This window comes from Saccopteryx bilineata, chromosome 8 (genome assembly GCF_036850765.1).
Source record: "Saccopteryx bilineata isolate mSacBil1 chromosome 8, mSacBil1_pri_phased_curated, whole genome shotgun sequence".
NCBI classification, from domain to species: domain Eukaryota; kingdom Metazoa; phylum Chordata; class Mammalia; order Chiroptera; family Emballonuridae; genus Saccopteryx; species Saccopteryx bilineata.
The window spans coordinates 20,628,469-20,655,179 of NC_089497.1; positions in this window are offsets into that span (position 1 = coordinate 20,628,469).

The following is a 26,711-nucleotide window of genomic DNA, read 5'->3' on the forward strand; positions in this document are numbered from 1 at the left end:
AGGAATTGATCCATTTCTTCTAGATTGTTGTATTTGGTGGCATATAATTTTTCATAGTATTCTACAATAATTCTTTGTATTTCTATGATGTCTGTGGTGATCTCTCCTCTTTCATTTTGGATTTTATTTATTTGAGTCCTGTGTCTTTTTTCCTTGGTGAGTCTTGCCAAGGGTTTGTCAATTTTGTTGATCTTTTCAAAGAACCAGCTCCTTGTTTTATTGATTTTTTCTATAGTTTTTCTGTTCTCTATTTCATTTATTTCTGCTCTGATTTTTATTATCTCCTTTCTTCGGCTGGTTTTGGGTTGTCTTCGTTCTTCTTTTTCTAGTTCCTTAAGGTGTGAAGTTAAGTGGTTTACTTCGGCTCTCTCTTGTTGGTTCATATAGGCCTGAAGTGATATGAACTTCCCTCTTATCACTGCTTTTGCTGCATCCCAGAGATTCTGATATGTCGTATTTTCATTTTCATTTGTCTGTATATATCTTTTGATTTCTGCGCTTATTTCTTCTTTGACCCATTCATTTTTTAGAAGTATGTTGTTTAGTTTCCACATTTTTGTGGGTTTTTCCCCCTCTTTTTTGCAGTTGAATTCTAGTTTCAGGGCTTTATGATCAGAAAATATGCTTGGTACAATTTCAATTTTTCTAAATTTGCTGATATTGTCTTTGTGGCCCAACATATGGTCAATTCTTGAGAATGTTCCATGTACACTAGAGAAAAATGTATACTCTGTCGCTTTGGGATGAAGTGTCCTGTAGATGTCTATCATATCCAGGTGTTCTAGTATTTCGTTTAAGGCCACTATATCTTTATTGATTCTCTGTTTGGATGACCGATCTAGAGCCGTCAGCGGTGTATTGAGGTCTCCAAGTATGATTGTATTTTGTTAGTTTTTGTTTTAAGGTCAATAAGTAGCTGTCTTATATATTTTGGTGCTCCTTGGTTTGGTGCATATATATTAAGGATTGTTATGTCTTCTTGATTCAACTTCCCCTTAATCATTATGAAATGACCATTTTTGTCTCTGAGTACTTTTTCTGTCTTGTAGTCAGCATTATTAGATATGAGTATTGCTACGCCTGCTTTTTTTTGGGTGTTGTTTGCTTGGAGTATTGTTTTCCAGCCTTTCACTTTGAATTTGTTTTTATCCTTGTTGCTTAGATGTGTTTCTTGTAGGCAGCATATAGTTGGATTTTCTTTTTTAATCCATTCTGCTACTCTGTGTCTTTTTATTGGTAAGTTTAATCCATTTACATTTAGTGTAATTATTGACACTTGTGGGTTCCCTACTGCCATTTTATAAATTGCTTTCTGTTAGTTTTGTATCTAGTTTGATTCTTCTCTTTTGTTTTTCTATCATTTGTTTTTGTTTGTTTGTGTTCCATACTTCTTTCCTCTGTTGCTACCTTTTTTAAGTCAAGTGTTTTTGTGGTGGTTTTTTTAAGGGTGGTTACCATTAAGTAATGAAAAGGGTACCTACCATATTCATTGTAGTACCCTATCTTATAAGTATTTCTGCACTTCATCATCCTTTGCTACTGTTAATCTCCATCCTCTCCCCCCTTTTTTTCCTTTGTTGTCACAGTTTAAGTTTGGTTTTATTGTGTTCTTGGTGGAGCTGTTACTTGTGGTGTTGTTTTCTTTTGTTCTTTGAATCTGGTTGGAAAACCCCCCTTAGTATTTCCTGGAGTGGGGGCTTTCTGTTGATAAATTCTCTCATCTTTTCTGTATTTGTGAATGTTTTTATATCTCCTTCATACTTGAAGGATAGCTTTGATGGGTATAGTATTCTTGGCTGAAAGTTCCTCTCTTTCAGGGCTTTAAATATTGGGGTCCACTCTCTTCTAGCTTGTAGAGTTTCTGCTGAGAAATCTGATGATAATCTAATAGGCCTTCCTTTATATGTTGTACTCTTCTTTTCTCTGGCTGCCTTGAGAATTTTTTCTTTGTCATTGGTTTGTGTCATCTTTATTATGATGTGCCTTGGAGTGGGTTTGTTGGGGTTAAGAAAACTTGGTGTTCTGTTTGCTTCTTGAATTTGAGGCTTTAGTTCCTTCCACAGGCTTGGGAAGTTCTCATCTATTATTTGTTTGAGTATATTCTCCATTCCATTTTCTTTCTCTTCTCCCTCTGATATACCTATTATTCTTATGTTATTCTTTCTGATGGAGTCAGACAATTCCTGTAGGGCTTTCTCGTTTTTTATTATTTTTGAGTCTCTTTCTTCTTCTCTCTGTTGTGCCTCAAGTTGTTTGTCTTCTATTTCACTAATCCTATCTTCAATCTGGGGTGTTCTGTTAGCTAAGCTTGTTACCTTGTTTTTCAGCTCATGAATTGAGTTTTTCATTTCTGTTTGATTTGTTTTTATAGTTTCAATTTCCTTGGTAATATATTCTTTGTGTTCATTGAGTTGTTTTCTGATCTCCCTATATTGCCTTTCTGTGTTTTCTTGTATATCTCTGAGTATTTTTAAGATTTCTATTTTAAATTCTCTGTCATTTAGCTCCAAGGCTTCCAATATGTTAAGTCTTTTCTCCATAGATTTTTCCCCATCTATTTGTGTTACCTCTCTTTCTTTTGTATCCATAATATTCGATTTCCTCTTTCTTATCGGCATCTGAGGGTGGTCTTATTGATAGCACTAATTAGAATTAATAAAGAGTAAAAAGTAAAAAAAAAAAAAAGGGTAAAATACCCCACAAAAAAAAACAGTAATAATTTATTATTTCCCCCTTTTTTTCTCTCTTCTCTTTACCTCCTCTCCCCTCCTCAGGGAAATATCGTGCCTATAATGGAGGGCCTGATTTGGGTGAAGAGTTCAAGGGGCAAAAAAAAGGGAGTAGGGACCTACTAAATGCAAAAAAAAAAAAAAAGGAAGAAAATCTTAGACAAGCATAAGATGATTTGCTTGTAAGTGATGGTCAACTAAGAGATATAATGAGAGGGATAAGAGGGAACCAGAAAAAAGGACCAAAAAAGAATAATAAAGAAGAAAAAATAAAAATAATAAGTAAAAATCTGTTGTATTAAGTGGAGCAAAGACTAAATACAATGGAGACCTTGGGTTGGGAGGACCCAAAATGCCACAAAGATAAACAAACAAGAAAAAAAAATAAAAACAAAAGCAAAAAAGAGAAATAAAGCCAAAAAAAAGCCTTGAGTCCCAAATTAACTAATTTGTTCGTGATTGAGGATTATATGGGAGGAAAGTAAAATGAGAAAAGAAAAAACGAATAGAAAGGAAAAAATAAGAAAAAGAGAAAAACAAAGGAAGAAATAAAATAGGAAGAGAAAAAAACAAAATAAAGCAAGACAAAAAAACAAAAAACAAAAGAGGAGAGAGTGAGAGTTAAGTGTTTTGGAGTATAACCTTAAAGGAGGGTGAGGATGAAGAAGAAAAATAAAATGCAACACTCATGGGTAGTGTAGTTCAAGAAAGGGGAAGCATAAGATGGGCAGAGAATAGAAGGACCGAGGTGGAGGAAATAAAGGCAAAAAGATAGAAGAAACAAACAACAACAACAAAAAAAAAATTAGTGGATCAAGTTGTAAAGTCTGTGGGTTTTTCTTGATTTTGAGAGGTTAACTTCTTCCTTTTTCTTTTCTCTCCCTCTTCCTGGTCGGTGACTCTGTACCCCAGGCTCTGCCCCTGTGTCACTCTTAGGTAGGGATTTGCAGTTGATGGGATTCTATGGCAATGTCATATAATTGGCTTTAGTCTTGCTGAAAGTAAAGGCTTGTTGGCGTTTGCAGGGACCAACGATGAGAGAGTTTGCTTTCCTGGATTCCCTCTCCTAGTCCCCGCTTTCTGAATTAGCAGCCTGGTGATCCAGCTATAAGGCTGCAACTGCTTCTGCCTGGGGAGTAAGAGGCTCAAAGAGCTGGGAAATCCCCACTCTATCCCCACTCAGTGCAAAGCTTTGGGAAAGGCTCTGACAGTCAGGGCCTCCAGTGTAATCAGGCGGGGGTGGGAGTCAATTGTTGTCAAGGTGACTGTTCAGCACCTATCATTTAGTTGGACCTCTCAACCCAGGCTTTCCACACTTTGTAGCCTGTTTTTGCAGGGTAGAAGAGGCACTAGTCTCTGCTTACGACTAGTGTAGTATAGACCTTATTATCTGCCAAGTCCTTCTTGTTAGCGTTTATCCCTGAATATGGAGGCTCTATCAATCAGAAGTTGCCCCCGCCCCTTTAGCGAGAGGCACTAAAAAATATCACGCCTCTTGTCTTGGATCGCTGAACTGAGAGAGATCTTATCAATTAGAACCGAGGGTGCGCAGATTTCATGGGTTAAGCTAATTTCAGTGATTGGGTCGCAGCTGTGCTTCCGAAGGTATTTTAGGCTGCCTGCGCGCGCCCCTCCCCAATGCTTGATTGTTAGCTTGAATGGCTGGGTGAGGTGCCCCGCCCACGGAGAGAATCTCCCAAGCCTCTCCCGCTCGCCCCGCCGCTGGCGGCTGGACCGCACCAGGCGCAGGATAATGGAGCCCCCTGGGTGTGCGGGCCAGCAGGGCGCCCTGGGCGCGTGGAATGCCCAAGGCATGCGTGCGAATGAGGCGCTCCGGGCACCGGTGGCCAGCGACCCCCACTCGCAGTGTGCGGGCCGCTGGGAACGTCAGCGGTGCTCAACCGGACCGGGCGCGTGCGCGGCTGCTCACGGCGGCTCGTGGCGGCGGCTCGTGGTGGCCGCTAGCGGCCGTTTGCGGTTCCCAAGTATATGGGCTGACTCACCGCAGGCGCACTTCCTTACGGTTTGAAAGAACGTCCCTGTGGTAGATTCCTCCACACCCTCGTCTCTCAGATTCAAGTGATAACAGTCCTTTCGCTATCAGTTTGTGTGGAACTCCGGAATGCTCCGAGGATAAATTTTTCTGTTTCTAGTTGATAAATTTGTTGTGATTTAGGGGAGAGCTGTCGGACGCGCTGCTCACGGCGCCATTTCCGTACGGATTCAAATTTAGCGAGCCACAGAACACACCGAACTTTCCTCTGTACCGTCCACATCTCAACTGGCATGGCCGGGAGCTGTTCCTCTGTATACACGGTGTTAACGTCATCATCTGCACATGCGCACATGCTGTCACATCATCCTACAGAAACTGGGAGGGTTCTTCTTTTATTTGGTGCAGAATTCACATTTCTATCATCTTTTGTTGCTTTCCTGTGACCTGTCAAAAGTGCACCATGACCTTACAGACACACTGTAGATAATAATAAATAATACTTGAGCACTTACAGCAATCATATGTAAAGTTGTTAGATGAGGACCTTGCTTTTATATTCTGGCTGCCGTATGGTTGAAGTGTTAACTAAACATGGCATGGGAGACTGGTGCTTAGGGCAATGTTTGCATTATCATCTTTCCTTTTCCAATGTGACGGTCTCTCTCTCTCTTTATATAAATAAGTTACTTATTAGATATATGATGTTAGGCAAATTGTCTCACTCAAAGATATGTGGCAAGTCCTTCTCATTCTCTCTCTGTAAAATCAAGATAACAATAGGAATTATATGTTTTCCGGTGTTAACTGATATTGTTTTTCCTGTGATATTTGTCATTTTTACGCTTGTCAGATAATGAGCACAGTCTTCTGTTTCACAAATGTGAAATAAGTGTTTACTTAATCTTTCATTTATGAAACCCTCACTCTAAGGAGAATGGTTGAACAGTCAACAAACATTCTTTTGGAAAGGAAAATAAAATGGTAGCACCCTGACTACCCTCATTTGAATGAGGCTAACCATGTGACAGATTAATGTGTCAGTCTTGACTAGATTTTCAGTACACTGCAGTGTTTAAAATGACAACCCTCCAACATGAGCCTCAAATAACATGGAGGCTTGTTTAAAAGTCATGATCATGGCTCTACCTCCAAACTACAGAATCTGCATCTTGTTGAGTAGAGTCATACATTGTAATTTTTGTGGGTATTCAAAATGATTCCTCTAAACATAAAGTTTGATAATCATTGGTCCAGTCCACATTAATCTTTTTGTTATTTTGCATGTGTGTACTTACATATCTATATATATATACTGTGTACACATAAAGTAAAAATTTTATCAAATAACACCGTCTCTCTCTTTTTTTAGAATACTCTCCTTTTCAAATCTGTTCTATGTTAAATAGTGTAACGTTACTCCTTTCTAAATGGCTCTCACCAGGTAACCTTAAAGACTGTCTGTTGGATGTCATCTTCAAGTACTGATACAAAGATTAATTATCCATGAATCAGAACAACTGAGAACTGTGCAACCGTCTTTGGACCAATGATAAATTTGAGAACTTGTTTATTGTTTGCCAAAAATTTGAATAAAAAGTCAAAGTTTATAATAATATTTAGAACTCTTATCAGTGGGCAAAATTTGAAGCAGGTAGGCTACAACAATCCCATAAACATAATTTCTTTGGTTTGCACATGATTATTATTATTTTTTTGACTGAAGTAGTTTTGAAGTTGGAACTTAAAAATCAGAAAACTGCAAGGAAAATATATATTTCCAGTCGATTATAAAAAATGATGGGAAGTCTAAAGAAGTTGTGCCTATCTAACTACATTGGATAGAAAACAGGATGTCCTATTTGTGGATACCTGCACTTCACAGAACCAGTTCTACACAGGCACACTTCACTCATTTACACAACTGTCCAGTCACTGTAGGCAAGAGAGTTTGTAACTCTTATTCTAGACATTTGGTATAACATCAACTCTACCATCTCAAAAAGCAACAGTGAATAATGTTTTTGGATACATATATGAATGAATGCATCTGGAAAACTAGCTAAATTAAAATTTTTAAATTTCAACTGTAAGATTGTATAGTCACAATTTTTATTAAGGACTTATAATTATTAAACCATCTAATACTTAAACTAAATCATATATTTTCCATTATTATATAGCTTAATATGAAAAAAACCCTCAATTTTTACTTTTTTTTTTAACAAGGACAGAGAGTCAGAGAGTGCGATAGATAGGAACAGACAGATAGGAACGAAGAGAGATGAAAAGCATCAATCATCAGTTTTTTGTTGTGATACCTTAGTTGTTCATTGATTGCTTTCTTATATGTGCCTTGACCGTGGGACTTCAGCAGATCGAGTAACACTTTGCTCGAGCCAGCAACCATGGGTCCAAGCTGGTGAGCTCTGCTCAAACCAGATGAACCCTCACTCAAGCTGGAGCCCTCGGGGTCTCAAACCTGGGTCCTCTGCATCCCAGTCTGATGCTCTATCCACTGCACCACCACCTGATAAAGCTAAAAAACTCAATTTTTTACTACAGTTATCTTTCTCTCTTCCAGAAAGAAATTGTGTTAGAAATTTCTAACTCAAAATAAGACTAATCCTCTAATCTAATAAAAATTATAATTATTTTTATTTTTCTATATTTTCCTAAGAAAATTAAACTCACGAACTTATATTTTCTAGGAGCATATTGTCATTGATTTGGGAAATAAATAATTTGATTATATAGTAATCATGAGTTATGACTTTATCTACTGTCATAATTTGCCATTTATTTAAGTATAAATTAATACTTGTTCATTTTATTTACAAAATACATATTTTGTAATATATGCAAATACATTACATAACTACGTGTAATGTACAAAATATATATTTTGTCATCTAAATTTAATATTTCTCCAAAAATTAGTTTGAACCCTTATGCTTATCAATATATAAGAGCACTTTGAAAAATTTTAAAACAGTGACTGTGTAAGTTCCTTCCCTTTCTTTCTGCTCATTGGAATTTTCCAGTACAACATCAGAAAACTTATATTCTCATGAAAATGAAATAAAAAGAGTAAGTTATTTTAACTTTATAGTATCATCTATTTTTAAAAAATAATCTATTTTTTACTGTCTGAGGTTTTATCTAATATAAAATACTACTGAATATGTGATTGACTAAAGTCTTTTTCATGAATTAAAGAGAATATTTTTTAAAAAGGGAAAAATTTTCAAAAGCAGGTCATATTTCCTTTAATCATGTATGTATTCTTTTACTGGTTGCAGACTAACTCAGAATAAACACAGAAGGAATACAGACACTCGTTCTGTGAGTCACAGCCAGACTTAGAGCTGGCAGATATTTAAGGAATGGATATAATTTTTATCCAAAGCAGTATCTGGTATTGATCCAGGTTAAATTTTTTCCTCTTCTTTTTTTTAATGTGAGAAGAATTCAATAAATATCACATTTTCTTTTCACTGACCAGCGTTCTAGTTAGAATTTCATTTAAATTGTATTCATTCTATTCCTTTTTTTTTTTCTTGACTTGGTGGGTTTAATCTTCCTCACAGTCTTTGAAATTATGGCTGACTGAACTTATGAATGAAAATTGCCAAATTCTAATTCTAGCCCTTGATGCTATTTTTTGCAAACTTTAGAAGAAAATCAATCCCAAGACTTTTAACATGGCTCTCTTATTTTCAAATCCCTGGGAAATATTGAATGCTATATATAGCAAACGTACACTGACATATCAAATGTTGCCAAAGGTTTGAGCATGATTTCTGTTAGGAGTTGCAAAGAAAGGTTGACATGCTTATAAAAATGATACTTTTTCACCTTAAATGTAAGTTATCAGGTTGCTTTGATCCATATTTATTAATTGGACTAATTATTTAGAGAAATAAAATTTTCTTTAAAAAATAATTTAATTTATTTTATAGTTATCTGTTTCCATGGAAAAGAAAAACCTTCTTGACTCTTGGCATAAAATCTTAGATCTAATACAGAACTGGATTTTTTATGCCTGCACAATTCCCTATTCAGTCCCTAGGACCAAACATAACACAGCATAAAAAGCACAAAGCAATGTAGAATGATTCTTTCTCTAGTTATTTTAGAAGAGTTTAGAAAGTCTTATAATTATTTGAAAATATTTAAAATTCATTTCATTTTATTTTACTTTATTTATTTATTTTTTGACAGAGACAGAGACAGAGAGTCAGAGAGAGGGACAGATAGAGACAGCCAGCCAGGATGGGAGAGAGATGAGAAACATCAATTCTTCATTGTGGCATCTTAGTTGTTCACTGATTGATTGCTTTATCATATGATATTTGCCTTGACCAGGGGGCTGCAGCAGAGTCCGTGATCCCTTGTTCAAGCCAATGACCTTGGGCTCAAGCAAGCAATCATGGGGTTATGTCTATGATCCCATATTCAAGCCAACTACACCAAGCTCAATCTGGTGAGCCTGTGCTCAAGCCGAATGAGCCCGGTTCAACCCGTTGACCTTGGGGTTTCGAACTTGGGTCATTAGCATCCCAGTCTGACCCTCTATCCACTGCGCCACTGCCTGGTCAGGCTAAAATTTATTTTATTAAAATAAACAAATACACAACAAGTAAATTTTCATATGAGCCCTGTGAGAGCAGAAGGAAAACTGGAACCACTGCAGTTTAATGTTATAGATGATGTAAAAATATTAAAATGTATATATACATTCATTACCTCATCCCTGTAAAATACTATAGGTGACTTGCAAACCTTAAAATACTTTTGGTACATCTCTCCCCAAATGTATATATCAGAATGCTAACAATGTGACCGTACTGGTAGATAGGGCCTATAGGGAGGTAAGGGACTGACAGCTGTCAGAGGGTATGGGGTTGGGTGATCGAAGGAGACTTGACTTGGAGTGGTGAACACACAAAGCAATATACAGAGTTATTATAGAATAGTACACCTGAGACTTGTATAGTGTTATTAGCCAATGTCACCCAAGAATTCCAATAAAATATTTCTTTAGAAAAGAAAACAAGGTAAAGTCAGTAAGAGTGGAGCCCTAATCTGGAAGCCCTAATATTTCTGCCCCTGCAGAGGCCATGTGAGGACACAGCATGAAGGTGGTCGGTCATCTACTCAGTAAGAGAGGCCCCACCAGAAACCAAACCTGAGGAAACCTTGATCTTGGACTTTGAGAATAACATATTTCTGTTGTTTGAGCCACCCCATCTGTGGTATTTTGTTATGGCAGCCTGAGAAGACTGATACATTTGTCTTCAACTGGTATTGAAGGATCTCTCAATTTTATCCAGGAATCAACTAATACCAGGGAGCTTTGTTGGGAGCTAAGCTTTTGGGAATTTAAAGAAGTGGCCAAAGTCATTTGAAGGTAAGGAAATGAGAGTGTTGATAACTTGGCTCATTCTACTAAATGTTTTTTTTTAATGAAACATTTGTCAAATTATAAAATGGATGTATACTATCAACTACCTCTATTTAATTACCTACAATAGTCTTTATGATTATAACCACCAATCTTAAAGAATCTAACATACCATTCACTATTTAGCATTTTAAAAAATATTACAGCAAGTTTTTAATATAGGCATTATTAACCCATTTGACATAAGGAGATTGAAACTCAAAATGTTACATGATTTTCAAGAACTTGCAGTTTGAGAAAATATATTTTGAACCAAAGTATGAGCCTAAAGCCAAGCCCTCTAATTTTTACGATGGTTTTTAAAAGGACACACATACAGGAAAGGTTGAATGTGAGTTAGATAGTATCTAAGGAATATGTGAAAATATTTTTCCCTCTTCTTTTTTACCTTAATTTTCCTTTGTTTTCTACAGAATCCATATTTATTCTCTGGCTGATTATATGCAAATTTGGGTTCGTTTTGTCAAAAAGACCTTTGTCTATGCACAACCCTAATATAGCCACTCAGAGAGAAACATGTAGTTTTGCATTGTTAGTACAAGTCTGTCTAGATAGAAGTTCCATCAGGCCACACATTCTCATACACTGTTCATAATGAAGTAGAAAGAGCTAGTGGTGGTGAGTAGAAAACAACTGATCACTTTGGATACAGCCAATGAAAAGCTGCCAAGAGATGTGGTATTAATGGTCTGGTGATTAATGATTATTTTCACTGGGTTCTTTGCATCAGCAAGAAAGAATGTGATGAAGTACATTACCTATTAAGATACAATTTACTTTATTTTTATTTGAAATTAGAAAAGCTTTGAAGCTAGCTTTTGTTTCTTCACTTATTCAACCCATTAGTCTCCCACAGAAATTAGTGGAATCTGGTTTTAAACCACTGACCCAAATAACTCTAAGCTTTTGCTGAATTTGATGGTAACACCACATCCTAAGCAGCTCTCATCATTTTTCTCACTGACATTTATGTTTCCGAATCGGAGCTCTGTTCTGATCCCTTTCCAACAGTAGACAGGAAAAGAAACTAAGTTCCAACTTTGGCTGTCAACAACGGAAAAAATTGGAATTTGAAGTTTTGGATGAAAGAGGTGTTTCAATACATTTTAATTGATTATTATGCCAGTGTGAAACAGAACAAAAGAAAAAAGATGGGATTTATACCCACATTAGAAAATATAATTTAATAATACTAACTAGACTACATAATTTTTTTTTTTTTTGTATTTTTCTGAAGCTGGAAACGGGGAGAAACAGTCAGACAGACTCCCACATGTGCCCGACCGGGATCCACCCGGCACGCCCACCAGGGGCGACGCTCTGCCCACCAGGGGGCGATGCTCTGCCCCTCCGGGGCGTCGCTCTGCCACGACCAGAGCCACTCTAGCGCCTGGGGCAGAGGCCAAGGAGCCATACCCAGCGCCTGGGCCATCTTTGCTCCAATGGAGCCTTGGCTGCGGGAGGGGAAGAGAGAGACAGAGAGGAAGGAGGGGGGGGTGGAGAAGCAAATGGGCGCTTCTCCTATGTGCCCTGGCCGGGAATCGAACCCGGGTCCCCAGTACGCCAGGCCGACGCTCTACCTCTGAGCCAACCGGCCAGGGCACGAGACTACATAATTTTATAAATAAGATTTAAATAAATAAAAAAATGATGATAGGATGAAAGAGATGATAGGATGGGATAAACCTGAAGGGAAGGGGGGAAGGCGCTAAAGGGAAGGGAGGCAAGGGAGATGTTGAGGGGAATACGGGGGAGGGGGGATGCATTCAGGGTAACACTAGGATCTATGTAAACAAAACAAATTAAAATAAAAGAAAAAAACAAATAAATGATTTATCTTCCGTCAAGGAAAGGAAGGCTGAGTAGCCAGGTGTCACCTAGCATCAGCGCACTAAGCAACAAAATGGCTCTAGGTTGCATGATACAGGCTGAAAGGTCATGTTTTCTGATGATGTGAGAAGATAACAGTGTAAACATAGCACAAGCTTAAAAGTTCGTGAAAGAACAATGGGTCATATGGAAAACTGAGCACAGACCCGTGGGAGGAAGTAATGCTCTGGACTGATAGTTCACCTGATATAGTTGAAGACTTCCCTATGGGACCTAAATCTACCTGACAAGTTGTCGTATTTTGAAAACTTTTTATTTTATATTTTTATGTTTCTTTTTTATTTCGTATCTTTACCCTGACTGTAGTTTTGTAAAGATTCATTCTTATTTTTTTCCATGTAGTTTTCTCAATGCACTGATTTTATTTTTTATACCTAAGTTTAATTTGACAGCAAAGAGAACGGACAAATTAAAAGCAAATGCCTGTCTTAGTTTATCTTATTCTGAGTAGCCTTATTTGGAAAAAAGAAATAAAAAGGAGACTGGGGAAAAAATTTTTTAATTACTTACCCAACTTAATATAGCTAATGAATAGTGAAGCTAGGAGTCAAGCCTAAGATTATGGCTCTTGATCAATTTGCTGTCTTTCTAGAAAATTTTGAAGACTTTATTATATCTTATTTTTTAAATGTTTATTTTATTGATTTGAGAGAGAGAGGACAGAAAAGATAAAAAAAAAGAGAGAGAGAGAGAGACAGGAACATTACTCAGTTTCTATATGTGCCCTACCAGGGCAACCTCTGTGCTTTGGGACAATGCTTTAACCAACCGAGCTATCCAGCCAGGGTGACTTTAAGGAAGAGAGAATGCTTGAGATAATTGCTGATGGATGATTAAAAAGGTTTCAGTTTGAATAAAATATTTTAGACCAAAGATTTAATATATATAATATATATTATATATATATATATATATATAATATATATTATATACACAGCATTTATAAACTATTTAAATAGTTTAGGAGTACCAGGCTATAGAATAAGCAGAAGAAAGAAGTATGAGGTGCTACTGAAAATGGTGGAAGCTAGAAATGGGGGTATCATGAACTACAGTAAAGAGTGTTTAGGTAGCAGGCAAGAAACTGAAAGGTTGGGAGTGGAGAGAATAAGAGGCCAAAAATAACAGTATAAGGATCACCTTGTTAATATAGAGCGGACGTTGCAATCTTTTTATTACAAAGCCAGGTAATAAATTTTTTAAGCTTTGTGAAAAAAAAAAAGACAAATTTAAGGATGTTATTTTGACCTGTGATCCCAGGGATGAAGCTAAAACCCTGAAATAAGGTAAGAATTGTTGGAGAAGTAAATGTAATTATAGCAAAAAATCAGACTAAATTCAGAATTTATTAGAAGTCTGAATTTTAACATTTGGTGGTTGATTGGGTATGAAACTTGGATCAGAAAGATGAGTGGGCATTGCCTCTGAGGTTTCCTGTCATGTGATGCATTACTCCTCTCCTCCAACCACCCACGTGCATGCCCGCGCGCGCGCGTGCACACACACACACACACACACACACGGAATAGAATATTTCAGAAGGCAGTAAAATTAGCTTTCGTTGGTTTCTCTTTGCTACTTATAGAATTTTCTCAATTGATTCTGAAACACCTCTTTGTTCTGGCCCCAGTGATGCTTGGTTTTCCACCAAACTCTGACTCTTACCATAGGTGTAGATTAAAATGCACAACCACTAAGGCCCCTTCCACACTTATTTAAGACTGAAACAAATCGAAGACAGGGAAAGGAGGAGGTAGAGCGTATAGACACTACTTTCAAGAAAGTTGGCCATGATAAAAAAGAAAACAAGGGGGCGTGCACGCACACACACACACATACACACACACACACACACACACACACACTACTTTCCTTAACTGTATAATGAAGCATCTGAGATTAGAGAGAAACCCTTATGGATCATATCAAAAACATAATGTGCAATAGTGGTACTTGCTGATTTCAGGTGAGCTGGAGACAGGCTTTTAATGGACCTGACCTCGCTCATTTATGGGAGACAGTTTACAAATTGAACCCTAAGCAGGGTAAGAAAGCTGAATTGAAGACTCCAGTATTTAATATGAATTCTCAAGGGCCAATTACTTTAGGGAATGAATAGAAAAATAATCTTGACCTCATTAGGCATTGATGGAGATATTAGCTTACTTCTCTGGAGAAATCTCTGACACAATTGTGCTGAAAAACTCTATGGAATGAAGCGTTCCTTAATTGGCATAATGCCTATAATTCTTCCAAGTCGAATGTCACAGTGATTAATTCTGGAAAGCCCCATGTCCCTGCTCATAATCATCTTTATGAGTAATCTACAGAAAACCATGTAATAAGCCGAAAGCAGAAAACAAGTGAATTGGCAAATTGCTTATAAAGACAGAGAGCTTCTGGTGAACATCCTTCACATGAGTATACTTCTGTGGATTCAGAGTCTGTGGACCGTGAAGACGAAGCATTCCTATTCCCCGCAAAACCCGAATTCTTCTCCCCAATCCTCTGGTGTGTGATTGTCATTTTCAGTCAGTGTTGGGAAAGAGAAGCCATCTTATCCAGATGTTATCTTCTGTATTCTCCTCACTAGTGTTGTCACCATACTTTATCTATATGACATTCAGTTGTTGTAAGAAATCCTTGGCTTGACTTGATGATTTAAGCTAGTAATTCTCCAAATCAACATCAACTAACTTTGTTATGCACTGAACTGTGAACCCCCTTAGAATCATATACTAAATCTGTAACCCCCAAAACCCCAGAATATTAGTGTACTTCAAGATTAGGTGATTAAAGAAGGGATTAAGTTAAAATGAAGACATTAGAGTGGGCTCTAACTCAATCTGACTGGTGTCATTATAAGAAATGCAGAGGAGACACACCAAACAGAGGTGTACAGAGGAACGGCCACATGAGAGAACAGCAAAAAGGCAGCCATCTGAAGACCAAGGAAGAAGGCCTCAGAAGATATTAACCCTACCAATACCTTGGTATTGGACTTCCAGCCTCTAGAAAAATAACTTTTGGTTCTTGTTGAAGCTCCCCAGTCTGAGATTTTGTTATGGCAGCTCTAGCAAACTACTGATTTATTCTATAGATGAAGATTGAATTGGTGCAATCCCTAAATCGGTTCATTGCAGCAAAGTTCATAAATGTTCTCATTTTTTTTTCTGTATCACTATTTATTTTTCTTTCCTGATATATTACAAATATTCACAGGAAATCAAATGCATATTGTATACTCAAACAGTTTATAGGGAATTAAAAAACAAAACACCCCAACATCCAAATGCAAAAATTTTCTAATAATAAAAAAAAGAATTGAGACTATACTATATTATAAAAACTAATGCAACATATGAGCTATCAGAGATTAAGTTGTATTAGCTTTATTTGTATTTGGAGACTGACACTGAAGAGGAAAGGCTAGGGGAGGAAGGTGGTTCAACTTGCTAGGGAGTTTATGCTTTTCCATATTACATAAAATAAAGGAGAAGCAACAGTATATGAAAGAATGGTGCAGCTTCTGCAAGAAGTTGTGAAAATAAAAGAAAAATGAGAACCAACTAAAAAGCTCTCAATGACCAAAGCTGAAACAATTTTAATTTAAAAGATTGTATGAATTAAAATTCAAAGTGTGTAAATATCCATGATCCCATAGCCCATACTAATATAAGCCAACGATTCAAATAATAATTAAATCAATGAAGAACAACAGCCAAATCTCCCATGCAGAAGAATTTGAAATCATTTAAGTAGATATGTAACCTGAAATAGATGAAACATAACTTCCTGTTCCTTACATGCGGGCTGCACGTAGTGACTTCCATTCAAATAAGAGAGAGCAGAAAGGGGAAAATAGGTAGTAATCTGATGGCTACTAGACAATGACAATAACTCAGTCAAGCAATCAAGATGAACATTGACAGTGATAAAGTCACATTGACGGTATGTACCTTTGTTAGTGTGGTGAGGATGGTGTTTTACTTACGTGGTCTTCCAAAATATCATAACCCAAGAATAATCATGAAGAAAACATCAAGCAAATCACAACTGAAGGACACTTTATAAAATACCAGATCAGCATTTTTCAAAATTGTCAAAAGCATCAAAAAGGAAAGTCTGAGAAACAATCACAGCCACAAAAGTCTAAAAAGAAATAAGGGTTAAATGTCATGAGCTGTCGTGGATCAGATCATGGAACCAAAAAAGGGCATTGAGTTAACATCTAAGAGATTAAAATAATAAGGAGATCTAAGTCACATATAGTTTTAGTTCATAATAATGTACTACTATTAGTTCATTTATTGTGAAAACTGTACCATATTAATGTAAGAATTGAAAATGGGTGTGGTGATTATGGAAACCCTACTCAGTATCTTTGCATTTTTTCTGTAAATCTAAAAATTTTAACATAATATAGGTATTAAAATAGAAATGAGAATTATGCATGAGAAAATTGTTTTGAAAACAGAAACCAATATAGAACCTGTAAAAGTTTAGAGACAAAATGCATGTACTTTGGGATGAGAGAGCTCCAGAGAGAGAGCTGATGGTGAGGTGTGGGGAACAGGAGTAGTGACATTTAATAGCAGCATGTCTTTGTACAGAAAACTTACTTTCTCTGAGGTGTGACATCATCTATCAGTACTGTTCATGATGTCTTCCCTAACCGATTTAGATTATATTTTGAAATGGAAGATGGAAATCATAAGTGAGCATATGAAATTAAGGTGATGTTATTATTGTGATTTTAAAATGTTATTATTAATATTATTTAAAAAAACATATCTGACAAGGAAATTTGGTAGAAAAAGACACTACAGGTAGAGTAGATTGAACAAGTATGGAAGAAGGAAGGTTTAAAGGAAAATTAAAGTCCAAATACACTCTGCCTTTTGGGGTAAATTCTATACTTCCATGATTGATTTTATTCATGTTCAAATTATTTATGAAAATTTAATATTTCTGAAATTAATTTATTGGTATGCATTTTTGGATATCATCTTACTTTTTTGTGTGTGAAGAATTAGAAAGGGAACAAGATTGAAGGAAGAGGGAACAGTTCAGAGGCTGAGAGTCTGCTCCAGTCAACAATGAAAGATGAGTAGAGCCTTGTCTGAATCTGCGGCAGAGGGTTGAAGAAAAATTAATAATTTTAAACACAATTTGAAGACAGAATTGACTGGACTTTGTAAGGCTTTGGAATGAATGAAATAAAAGTCAAAAGCTAGGAGGTGTCATTTCCTGATATAGGAAACAAAGAAGTGAGGGTTCCAGAAAACACCATACGTTTACTTTAGACACGTTGGGTTTGAAATATCTGTAAGACATTCAGATGGAACTGTCTAATACACTCTTTAAATATAGGGCTAAGCATTAAAAAAATGTTACCAACCAGAGACATACCTAAAGGAACCTGTGAACATAAATAATAACTAACAATTAGGGGGTCATTGAAGGAGAGTAGCAGTGTAAGAATAGAGGTGGCCAGGCTCTGAGGGATACAACCATTCCATAGATAAGCCTTACCTCCTGGCTGAAATCTCATCTATTTAACTATCTATAGTATTGCCCTAATCAATTTTTGTAAAGTCATTTCTCTGGATTTCATACTAATATGTAATATAAGCCAGATTAATCTGTCTCAAACAAAAATGTCATATTTTTAACTCTTGCCTTATCATTCTGCTATGTCCTTGTGGAATTTTACCATTATCTCAGGTAGCGATACATTTATTTATTTACAAGTTCATTGGAATCTGATTGAAAGCATTTGATAGGTATGTCACTAGGTTCTCCATAACCCAATTCATAGTCCCTTCAAGCCACCATAAACTCAGTAATGTCTCTTTCAACTTCACAGTAACTCATGTCTTATGGATACCACTGACTCTCAACTCATTTATACTTACTATAAAACTCAGGAAACAATTCCATTTGCCTTTAAATGCTTCTTATTTATTTGTTTGTTTGTTTGTTTATTTATTTATTTATTTTGCATATATGTCTTGTCTTTAGGTAGATTGTAAGCAGCAAAATTACAGGAACCCAGGCCATTTTTACATCACTCAATAAAGTACCTTGTCCTTCAATACTTGTTGATTCAGTGATTGATTTCCTGACTTAGAAAAAACAGTTTTCACTTGTTGAGGGAAGAGAATAAAGATATATAAGCTTGAAAATGCCGTTTGTAAATAACAAGTTATTATATTTCATTTCTATAGTAATTCTGTAGGTATTATGTTAATAATAAATAGAATTAAAGATTGTTTCTATATGACATTTTCTGTTTTTAGCTTATAGCATTAAAAGTAGTTATAGTTAGAAAATTTAAAACTATGGTTTTATTTATTTATTATTATTATTATTATTATTTTAGTGAGAGGCAGGGAGGCAGAGACATTCCAAATGCACTCCAACCATGACACACCTGGCAAGCCCACTGGGGAGTGATGCTCTGCCCATCTGGGGCCCCTGCTCTGTTGTAACCAGAGACATTTTTTAGTGACTGAGGCAGAGGCTGTGGAGCCATTCTCAGCACCTGGGCCAACTCATTCTAACTGAACCATGGCTGCAGGAGGGGAGCAAAAGGTAGAGAAGGAGAGAGAGAAGCAAGAGGGGTAGGTTGAAGAAGCAGATGGTTGCTTCTCCTGTGTGCCCTGACCGGGAATCGAACCTGGGACATCCACATGTCAGGCAGACACACTACCACTGAGCCAACAAACCAGGACTGTTTTTTTTTTTTTGTTTTGTTTTTTTTATTGTAACCACAATATGATTAACACCTTTCGGTTTATACTTTAAGAGGATTTTCTGCGTCTGACTTTAGTTCAGGATGCTTTTTCCTGTCATTAACAGGTTTGGAGAAACATAGTTATCAGTTTCTAACTTCAGATCATTTGTTGCATACTCAAGAAATGCAAACTCATTTTAACAAATAAGAAAAGTTTTGACATGGCAGTTGCCCTCCCTGCTACAGGAACTATTAGGAGATTTTGACTTCCCAAAAGCATTCCACTGAGTCCAACTTGGTCCAAGAAATGTTGGTCACAGAAATCTTTCCCTTCAATGTTTATTTTTGTCATTGTCTCCAAATGGCTAGCAGCCAATGAAAGACTGAGAAATACAATAAAGACCAGTTTGAAATCCCTCTAATCACCACCTCCAAATATTTCACTTTAAAAGAATAACTGCTATAAGCACAGGCTTTATCAATATTTGTTCCTTTTACTTTATCAAATTTACTCTTTTTCTAATACCTCTGAATTCTGGCAACAGTTGGATTCATTTATCCCAATTTATGATTAAGTAGCAATTATTAATTTTGTCTCAAACTGAATTTGTCTGTAACACAAATATATAATGAATTGTGTTATATTGCATTTTAATATATTATTTTAAATTATCCAGGTTTTATTAATACAAATTTTTAATAAATTATCATTCTTTCCAGAAAAGATTTTCATGACCTTTTAAGTAAGAAGCATCTTGTTATATATTCATTAATGTGTATTGAATGTGTGTATTACATATTGGATTAAGAATAAATTCATAGTTCTCTACCTACTTGCAATACGAATAAAATATTATGGTAACATTTTCCTTATATTATATCCTGATGCACCTGAGAGTATCTCTGGAACATCTTCAGCCTTTTGATGAGCCTTTTACAGTCTTAGAAAATGTTGTTTCCTTATTGTCTAGAGATAGGTTTCTAAGCTAAACCTTTAATTTTGTAGCAATTGAAAGGTTAACACTTTCTTTTAAATAACAGAAAAAACTATATTGTGGTGATAAGAATCAATTGGGTCCCCACTGGGTAATGTCTAAATAAAAGGGGTTTGGCATGCCAGTTACATTGTGTAGAAGTTAATATGAAAGAATTTAATTAATATTTATTCTTTTATTTTTCTCTAGTTTTTCAAATGTATCCTAAACAGCTACTTCTTAACCTTTCATGGCTTAATCTATAATTCTTATTTTAACCAACAGATGATTTACTTGACACAAATATATAATGAATTGTGTTATATTGCATTTTAATATATTATTTTAAATTATCCAAGTTTTATTAATACAAATTTTTAAGAAATTATAATTCTTTCCAGAAAAGATTTTCATGACCTTTCAAGTAAGAAGCATCTTGTTATATATTCATTAATGTGTATTGAAAGTTTTGCTGTGGTAGGAACGAAAGATCAGGCACTTCAGGCACTTAGTGGATACACAAAAGAAAGCTCAACTCCATGATTTTAAACCCATCTTACATTAGAAGAACTTATGACAAGTTTATAGCAATTAGATGTCAAGATGTTAATAAGAATTGGCAGGTTTCCATGTGATTAGGTGACAGAATTATAGCCCCAAATGCCACCTTTTCGTTGGAAATGTAAGAAACACACTGAACAGATGCATCCAGAAAGATGATCATTGTAAAGACATCTGTCTACACTCTATAAATTATTCCTTATTAAGTCATCAGTTAATCTTTCTACAATGAATCTTTAAGCCGCTTTGAAAATATGGCATCAGAAGAGATGAGAGCATTAAAAAAGGCTTTCCCCTTCACTTTTAATGATCCCACTTGGGAAAATAGACAACCTGTTTTCAGATACTAACACATTCAGTTACTTGAAAATTAAAACAATTAAGAAGTAAAATATAGATACTGCTTTATATACCCTTCAAAAGGGACAGATTGATTTTTAAACTGTAAGTTCTGTTAATTCAAATCAAATTTAAATTTGCTTCCTCAGGATCTCCACCAATCAGCCCTTTGCCTTCATTGTTTTCATTATTTGTGTATTCAGCATTTATTATTTATACTATTACTCTGTTAGATTACAAGCTCCATGATGTCAGGCATCTTGATTTATCCTTCACTGTATCTCATACAATTTACCTGAGAATTTATCAGTTTATTTTTTAAAGTACAATGAATAAATAACTAAAGAAAATAAATAAATATAAGTAATCCCTTCAGCATTGTAATGGTGCACATGTGTTCCTACTTATATGTTTATATATGAGACTTCCTACTATTCATATCTACTGCTCACAAAAATTAGGGCATATTTCAAAATGAATATGAAGTGATTTAAAAAAGAAGCATTTGATTTTTTTTATTGAATAAGAACATCAGAAAAGTGAATAACAAGTCAAAGGAAGTTGTTTAATTATGCAAATGAGATGCAAAGCCAACTTTTGTTTTGTTGGTGAAAATGCGCTATCCAAAAGGCTGACAGTACTGGAGTATCTGCACATTCTCTGACCCCCTAATTTTTGTGAGCAGTGCATTTGGTTTACTAAGATGTTGATTTTTGAAGACAATAGTTCCATTCTGCACATATCTATGTTTACTAGATTTCTAGCTAATTGGTTTATTGGAAAAGAAAGAGTCAAAATGCTTGTTTCTTATCTTCCACCTATAACATAAAATTAAATGTTTAACCTTTCTCCACTATTTTTTTAATTCAGAATTGTTCATTTGTTTGGACTCCGTGTGACCAACCGCATTAAACTAACAGAGCTATGAGAAGAGGCGTGGTTAGGACCCAGAATCCTCTAAGGCCATGTCTGATGATTAGCACAAAACAGTTTGTTGGTGATATTGTCAAGAGTCCTCTCTGTTCCCTCAACTCAATTTCCTGCTTCACTGCTTTGAACTCCTATGGGGAAGAAGCAGGATGTCAACAGGAATACTCTGTCCTCTCAGGAATTCGGTACAAGGAGATAAACAACTTCAAAGCAGGCCATACTAATAGGTGGGGAAGTGTGTGACTTAAGTGTTTAATAAATGCATGAGCATTTTACAAGGCCCCGTGAACCTTCTTCAGAATTGTTTAATTTGATTGATGTATGTAGAGTTTACTTGGAGTAATTTTAGTTTAAAGACAAGCTTATAGTATTTTTTATTAGTTACAAGCATCATGTTGATTTAAGGACCCAGATATAAGGTCATATTATGTAAAATATTTCTATAAACATAAAAAAATTATTTTTATGGATTTGTTTTTAATTTAATATATTGGGGTGACACTAGTTAACATACAGGTTTCATGTACTCAATTCTATAATGCATCACTGTATACCATTTTGTGTATAGAAAATTTAGAGAAATAATTCTACTTTATTCTTTGTTTTGGTATTTGTAGCACACAATATTTATGAGTAGTTCAAGGCTCATAAACAGATCATCAGAAAGCTCTGCATGTATTTTCTGTGCTCCTCTTAATGTTTGTTTTGTATAACTACTGAGCACTGTCTTAGTTAATGGCTATTCATGCTTTAAATAAGTATTGTAGAAGAGCAAACAACCTATAACTTGTGCAGTAGAAATTTATGGAACGTACATTTACGATTTCTACTCTAGAGTGTAACTAATTACAATTTATCTTGCCAGAGCATGCAGCTATAATATCCATTCATTGAATAGGCATTATTTTAATGCCACAGAAACTTCTACTTAAACCCTTAAGAGGCTCCAGTGATTTAAATGGAAATCAATGTGGTTGAATGACTACTTCGGCAACAAACCTGCAAAGAGCTGATCATGGTTGTGTGGTTAGGATAGGGCATTCAGCTATAAATGTTGGCTTTAGACACATACTCAGATCTCTCAGAGTAAGTTTATTAGTCCAATTTCAATCACCATTCATGTGTTTCTCTTTTTACTAGTTATAGTAGTAAAATTTGCACCTGAAAGGCGCAGGATCTATAACACTGAAAAATAGAATGTTTTCAAACCTACTTCGGAGAATCTGCCTTAGAGAAAAACATTAAAGTAAGAAAATTACCATGAAGGTATTTTGCCAGTTTAATTTAAACTGCTAAAACTGACTTTGAAAAATACAATTAAACTGAACGATTAGCTCAAAAAGTATGAAAAAGCATCTATTTTATCATTTCAAAAAATAAATTATTTTTGAAACTATTTTCAAAATATATGTGGGTACTATTTTATACTAATTAAACCCAATGGCAGCAACATATTCCTTTTCTCTGGAAACATTGCTAAAGCCTATTTATATATAAAGCACTCGTCAGGCAGAATTAGACTGTATATTTTTAGTTTCTTTACTTGACACATGCTATTAACATTACCTATAAAATCACATAGACTATGTCTGAAATACTTAAGGCAACCTACGTATCACTTTTATTAGTGTGTAGGGAAGAATCTTTTAAACTTCTTACACTGTAGTCCACTCCTCATTTTTAAAACAGTTTTGAATTGAGTTGACATCTCAAATCATAAAATTGCCTAAGAGCAGCCTTCAGCCAAGTTTTTGATAAATGTGAAAATTTTCTCTCACGCTCCTTTCTCTTTTTTTCTGGTACCCCTTTCAGTAATTAGACATACATTTCTTCAAACAGGCCCATGGCTTCTTCAATCCCAGGTCTCATTTTGCACGATGTGCTTCATTTTCTGAAAGCGCTTCTCCTTTCTTCCCTTTGCTCTCATGACCCTTATTAAAATTTCTATTTTCTCAAAATCCTTTCAGTGATTCAGGAGAAAACTGACTGGATTTAAAAAGGCGAAGAAGTAAATAATTTCTTGAAGTCTATGATTTATAAAAATTATAGGACAGATTTTCTTTGAACATAAGATCTCTCCTCAGTATAGGTAATAATTCTTGGGACAGAGTTAGATTAAATTACTTTTTAATATCCTTTTCTAGTATCTTAAGATATTAGAACACAAAATAAAGTGAGTTAATAAAGAGTGAAGATAGATTTAGATAGATCAGATAAATATTGGAAGACAATAATTATAGCACTTAGAAAACTACCCAGTTGTCCTCTCAAGAAACCATCCCTGCTTGGTGTGTTGGGAAATGAAATAGAAAGTGGCCAAATCTTGAACTAGAAAAATAAAAATGAGTAACAATTTCATATGAAAACAAATAGACTACATACAAATACAAGGCATTCTAGTCTTGAATTACTAAGGCTTTATTATTTTATCTAGCCTCTAAATTTGGATTCCAAACATATGATTATGATTATTAAATATATTTATTGAAATGCCCTTTAAAAGTGGAGCATATTTGACCTGACCTGTTGGCTCAGTGTCAGCTTGATGTGTGGATGTCTTGGGTTCAATTCCTGGTCAGGACACACAGGAAAAATGACCATGTGCTTCTCCACCTCTCACTCTCCATTTCTCACTCTGTTTCTCTCTCTTCCCCTCCTGTAGTCATGGCTCAATTGGTTCCAGCTAGTTGGGCCAGGTGCTGAGGATGGCTCCAGGTGGCCTCCACTTCAGGTGTTAAAAATAGCTCAGTTGTTGAGCAATGGAGCACCAGCCCCAGATGGGCAGAATATTGCCCCCTAGTGGGTTTGCCAGGTGGATCCTGATCCAGCCCCTGTGGGAGTCTATCTCTCTGCCTTCTGTCCTCTCATTAAATAAATAAATAAATAAATAAAAATGTAGCATATTTGTCATATTTTTTTCCATGCTATGGTCAAGGTGTAAAGCATGGTCCAGGTTAATTTAGTACAATAGTAGATTATTTTTACTAATATAAGTTTTTCATGTTGAAGAACCATATTAGATACATTAGAGGAATAAAGATATGATAAATATTGTTGTTTATAAGCTCATTATTTAACTTTGAAGCTACTGTCACACTTTATGTACAAGAGAATAGTAATATTTTATACTAGTAAGTCTCCCACAGACCAGTAACATAAACAGTGACACAAAAAGTACATTATTGCTTTTTAGACAAAAAAGCAAGCCCTTCATTTTACTTATGAATTCTGTACACATATCATCATGCCTTCTATGAAATCCACAGTTGAATTGCTTTGTTTAGTATTTCCAAATCTATTACCCCACTCCTACACAGCTGGACTGTCGGGCAAAATACACACCCATTTGAATTAGCATTTAAATTTTTTTTTTTTTATTTTTTTTAATAAATTTTTATTAATGGTAATGGGATGACATTAATAAATCAGGGTACATATATTCAAAGAAAACATGTCTAGGTTATTTTGTCATCAAATTATGTTGCAAACCCCTCGCCCAAAGTCAGATTGTCCTCCGTCACCCTCTATCTAGTTCTCTGTGCCCCTCCCTCTCCCCCTAACTTTCCCTCCCTCCCTCCCATGTCCTCCCTCCCCCCCAACCCTTGGTAACCACCACACTCTTGTCCATGTCTCTTAGTCTCATTTTTATGTTCCACCAATGTATGGAATCATGTAGTTCTTGTTTTTTTCTGATTTGCTTATTTCACTCCTTATAATGTTATCAAGATCCCACCATTTTGCTGTAAATGATCTGATGTCATCATTTCTTATGGCTGAGTAGTATTCCATAGTGTATATGTGCCACATCTTCTTTATCCAGTCTTCTATTGAAGGGCTTTTTGGTTGTTTCCATGTCTTGGCCACTGTGAACAGTGCTGCAATGAACATGGGGCTACATGTGTCTTCACGTATCAATGTTTCTGAGGTTTTGGGGTATATACCCAGTAGAGGGATTGCTGGGTCATAAGGTAGTTCTATTTGCAGTTTTTTGAGGAACCACCATACTTTCCTCCATAATGGTTGTACTACTTTACAGTCCCACCAACAGTGAATGAGGGTTCCTTTTTCTCCACAGCCTCTCCAACATTTGCTATTACCCGTCTTGTTGATAATAGCTAATCTAACAGGGGTGAGGTGGTATCTCATTGTAGTTTTGATTTGCATTTCTCTAATAACTAATGAAGCTGAGCATCTTTTCATATATCTGTTGGCCATTTGTATCTCTTCCTGGGAGAAGTGTCTGTTCATGTCCTCTTCCCATTTTTTTATTGGATTGCTTGTTTGTTTGTTGTTGAGTTTTATGAGTTCTTTGTAAATTTTGGATATTAGGCCCTTATCTGAGCTGTCGTTTGAAAATATCAGTTCCCATATAGTTGGCTGTCTGTTTATTTTGATATCAGTTTCTCTTGCTGAGCAAAAACTTTTAATTCTGATGTAGTCCCATTCATTTATCTTTGCCTTCACTTCTCTTGCCATTGGAGTCAAGTTCATAAAATGTTCTTTAAAACCCAGGTCCATGATTTTAGTACCTATGTCTTCTTCTATGTACTTTATTGTTTCAGGTCTTATATTTAGGTCTTTGATCCATTTTGAATTAATTTTAGTACACGGGGACAGGCTGTAGTCGAGTTTCATTCTTTTGCATGTGGCTTTCCAGTTTTCCCAACACCATTTGTTGAAGAGGCTTTCTTTTCTCCATTGTGTGTTGTTGGCCCCTTTATCAAAGATTATTTGACCATATATATGTGGTTTTATTTCTGGGCTTTCTATTCTGTTCCATTGGTCTGAGTGTCTATTTTTCTGCCAATACCATCCTGTTTTAATTATCGTGGCCCTATAATATAGTTTAAAGTCAGGTATTGTAATGCCCCCAGCTTCATTCTTTTTCCTTAGGATTGTTTTGGCTATTCGGGGTTTTTTATAGTTCCATATAAATCTGATGATTTTTTGTTCCATTTCTTTAAAAAATGGCATAGGAATTTTGATGGGAATTGCATTAAATTTGTATATTGCTTTGGGTAATATGGCCATTTTGATTATATTTATTCTTCCTATCCAAGAACAAGGAATATTTTTCCATCTCATTGTA